The sequence below is a fragment of the Peromyscus eremicus genome, chromosome 10 (assembly GCF_949786415.1).
Source record: "Peromyscus eremicus chromosome 10, PerEre_H2_v1, whole genome shotgun sequence".
In the NCBI taxonomy this organism is placed as follows: domain Eukaryota; kingdom Metazoa; phylum Chordata; class Mammalia; order Rodentia; family Cricetidae; genus Peromyscus; species Peromyscus eremicus.
Window position 1 is genome coordinate 57085345 of NC_081426.1, and position 4366 is coordinate 57089710.

The 4366-nt window shown below is 46.4% G+C and overlaps 1 long non-coding RNA gene across 1 annotated transcript; it reads right to left on the bottom strand.

The window, feature by feature from the left end:
* Positions 1-535: 535 nt before the first annotated feature.
* LOC131921134 (uncharacterized) lies at positions 536-3760 on the bottom strand. Its single transcript, XR_009381854.1, has 4 exons — positions 3647-3760; positions 2170-2287; positions 1171-1262; positions 536-620 (listed from the first exon to the last, which is right to left on the bottom strand). It is a non-coding gene; the product is annotated as an uncharacterized LOC131921134 (long non-coding RNA).
* Positions 3761-4366: the final 606 nt, after the last annotated feature.

Here is a 4366-nt window from a genome sequence, read left to right on the forward strand (position 1 = left end):
TTAGTGAATTGTTTAGAGAAGGTCCTGAGCGCTAGCAAGCCACTGCCAGTTAGTGTCCTCTCTCCAAGAAGCGCTCTTTTGTCTTCTGTCTCTGGGTCAGAGTAGAGGCCAGGGGTTAGCGGGGTGGGGGTGGGGCCGCGAGGGCCAGCCAGCCTAATGGTCACGCTGCCTTCTCCCTTCTAGCCTCTCCCTCCCTCCCTCCCTGTCCTCCTCTGTCTTCTCCTCTCACCCCCTTTCTCCAGTTTCCCATTCAGCAACAGTGAACAAAGTAAAATAATATAAAAATAAAACCAGGAAAATTAAAAAAAAAAAAAAGAGGCTCTGAAAACTGACCATAGCAACCCCCAATTCTGTCTCTCCTGTCTTCCTCCACCTCCCAAGCCCTCCAGCTACTCAGAACGGGGTCCCTCACAAAAGACCCCAGTTTGACCCCTGACCAGCTAAAGCCGATTCGCGGCTGGGATTTGAATCTATTTAAGCTAAGCCCGGGCACAAACCAACCACATTCAGTTCACCGGGGCCATTCATTTTCGTCTTTTTTCCCGTGTTTTGCTGTTGTGGATGGTGATGACTTTTGTTTCTTTCTTTGTAAACTGGAGCCAAGCCAGTTCGTACCTCAGCTGCATACATAGGAATTCAGAAGGCAAAGTAAGAGGACCCTAACCACTCTGCTGCTCTCCATCCCGACCTGTCACTGCGCTATATTTAGAAAGGACGCACCTTGGCGTACTCTCTACCACTTGAAAGGAATTCCTGACAGACTGTTTTATTTTCTTAAATATTATCCTGTAAACAGTGTTGCTTTTTAAAGTAATCCATTGCTCAAAAATATGTCCATAAAGGATCTGTCCCAGTGCCGGGGCTTCTAACTCACCCAAGAGGGACACATGGAGGTTTGTGTGCTCCCAAAGCAAACAGAGGTTCCTTGTCTGAAAGAAGCCAGCCAGGAAGTGCCTGCTACTCTCCAGTAACCGCGGACACTCCTGCAGAAGCCGGGCTGTCTAGAGGATGACAGGATGGAGCAGTGTGCAGGGAACCACCACCCTCACCAATCGGGACTATAGGTCATCTCTAGCTGTAGCCCCTGGGGGAGGGGAGGTCCTTGAAACTTGGGCAAAATTGTTTTAAGAGATTGAAAGACGCACTGGTTTGTATGGTAAAATACTTGACCTCTGGGGAAACGCTTCGTGTCACTCCAGATTACCAGGAACGATGGGAAAATTGCTCTGTGGTCTTTAGTAGAACAGCTGCCACAAGCCCCACTGGAAAACAGGAAAATGGATTTTTCCCCTTAATAGTCTCATATATGCATTTATATGTTTTTTATTTGCTTCTTAAAGCAAATATTTACTGTGTCCCAACTATGTTCTAGGCATTGTGTTAAGTTAGCAGAGTAAACATAGACGCTTCTCTCTCTCTTTTTCTTCCTCTCTCTCTCTCTCTCTCTCTCTCTCTCACACACACACACACACACACCTTTTTTCTTGACCACCTCTACCAGGAATTTCTGGGAATTTCAAAATCCCAGAAAACAATACATTTAATAAACTGGAAGAATAATATAAGGGTGGGGGTTTGAAAGAAAATGCTCCCCATAGGCTCATAGGGAGTGGCACTATTAGGAGGTGTGGCTTTGTTGGAGTAGGTGTGGCCTTGCTGGAGGAAGTGTGTCACTGGGGACGGGCTTTGAGTTTCAGGTGCCCAAGCCAAGCCCAGTTTCATTCTCTCCCTGCTGTCTGCCGATCCAGATGTAGAACTCTCGGCTACCTCTCCAGCACCATGTCTGCCTAACAAGTACAGTTTTCCCCTTTGTGATTCCAGCAATAACTGCTTACAAAATAGTTTAACCTCAGAGACAGCTATGGATTGTTTCATCGTTGAAATGTACTTCCTCCCTGACCGGGAGTGACGAGTACGGCTCTACCAGCCATCTGACTACGCTCAGCCCAAGAGAGTTTAAGGTCACTTTAACAGCCCATGTTTCCTCCCAACCCTGCCCCCCACCCCCACCCGCACTGGGACTCTGAGGCACCTGGGCACCTGAACACATTCTTCCAGTGTGATTATCTGTGACCTTTGCTGGTTTAGCAAGGAACATGGCGTAGGAACAGATCTGTCATTGGGGGAGAACGCGTGTGATTATTTGGTCCGCCAGGATGTTGGAGTTACCTCAGCCTAGATATCCTGACTGGGTGCTGACTCCATGGCTTTGTAGGGGGTGTCCAGAGACTGCCAGGGGCTCCCTTTAGAGATGCTCAAATGCAGATCCTTCTGGAACCTTGCAGCGCTGAAGCAGCAACGAATCATTTTGATCTCTTGGTCATTGTGTTCAAGGCCTTTTAAGGTGTCCTTTTGCACTGTGGGACCCTGCTCCACCAACCAAAATATGTCTGTAGACATGGTTTGTTTGTTTTTTTCCCCAAGGCAGGGTTTCTCTCATAGCCCTGGCTAACCTGGAACTCCCTCTGTAGATCAGGCTGGTCTCAAACTCAGAGATCTTCCTGCCTCTGGCTCCCTAGTGCTGGGATTAAAGGCATGCACCATCTGCACCTGGTGCTTTCATTTTTTTAAAAATATAGTTTAATAAGAAACACTTCTTTATATAAATAAAATGTCACTCAAGTAAGGTCCCCTTCTAATAAGCAAAACTTGGAGTCTTCAATAAGTGGCACTGTGAAGTTACATTGAACTTTACCGACCCCTCTCAGCCCTCAAGTATGTCACGTGGGTCTAATCGTAAGCAGGGACAGTAAATAAAGTGTACCAGGGGGCTGTAAAGATCTAGAATGTTGAAAGAATTTGATACGTTCTTTGTGATTGGTTCACTGGCTGATTACGTGAACGCCACCTTCCTTGGTAAGTCCACGGCCTTCAGTCCCAGAGCCGTGCTCTTGGCTCAGACACCCACCGTCCCTCTCTCTTGGGCTAGTGCTGTCTTGCCAAGACAGGGTTTTGGTTATTGGGTTTGCTGCTGGACAAGGCAGTGAGCAGCTAAAGACACCTACAGAAAAATCTTTTGTATTTTTTTAAAGCGACGATAACAAAACAGTCTCCAGGACCAAGTAAACCTTCAACCAAACAGTCTGTTTACACTTGGAAAAAAAAAAAAAAAAAACAAACAAGCAGGGTCTAAGTTTACGTCCCCCGCCCAGAATCACGGCAGTTTACAGCAGCGGGTACTCAGAAGTACCCCAAAAGTCCTCACCCCGAGTAAAGGGCCTCTGTTTCCGCACACCCCCTCCTGTAGGAACAGCATCCTCTCTAACCCCGAGAGATAACCTTGTGGGGTTCCTTCTGAGTCATACTGGGGGCGGGGTGTGTATGCCCCAGTTCTGACCTTGTGGGGGCCAGAGGAGAAATGACTGGTTTCTTCACACACAAGTCCTGGTGAGTCTGGGAGAAGTCCGTAGAACCGTAGCAGGTCACTGCAGCCTTGAATGCCTCAACTGCCAGCGGCTGGCATGGCCAGAGGCTCATAAGGACTCCCTTCCCCTTCCTCAGCATGACTTGACCTCTGACCTCTGGTAGACCTTGACCCCATAGACTCAGAATCCCAAAGCGCCAGAACCCAATTTATAATAAAAGTGACCCGAGTACATGCACTCATTACAGTTTTTGACATTGTGCCCGGCGTGGTGATACACACCTTTAGTTCCAGCGCTCAGAAGGCAGAGACAAGCAGATATCTGTGAGTCTGTGAGTTTGAGGCCAGCCTGATCTACCAAGTTCCAGGACAGCCAGGCTATTACACACAAAGACTCTGTCTAAAAAAGAAAAAGAAAATAAAAAAAGACATTACTAAATTTATTAAAACTAAAATGTAATGAATACATCTTTATATTTAAGTTTTCTAAAAACATGAAGTAATAGCATAGAGTAATGGCCTGATGATCATGTTTTGGTGTGTAAAACCCACAAGCTGCGGATTATTTGTTTTTTTTAAAAGTGTGGAGCAAGAGTTAAAAGAAATGAGTTTATAACCTATGGCATTCAGATTTCATTGTCCACACATAACACTTTACTGGCACAGAACCGTGGCTGCTCACTCACAGATGACGTGACCTCTCCCTGGCAGAGCAGGACTGTAACAGTGTGTGGCCCCCACAGCACAAAGTTTCCTGACCTCTGGAATAAAGAAAGAAAACACTCAAATTTGTTCTTTCCCAAAGCAACATCTTTTTAAACTTTTTTTCTGTTTCATGTCTATTGGCGGAGAAGTCAAGGGTACTCTTCCATTTGTGCGTTCTTAGAATAAGACCTCCCTCCTGAACAAAGGGAGCTGAGTCGCTGTAAAAATGAAGAGTAGTCAAGAGTAGAAAAAAGTCACCATCGCCACCAGGAAATGACCTCAGTGTTCAGAGAAAGT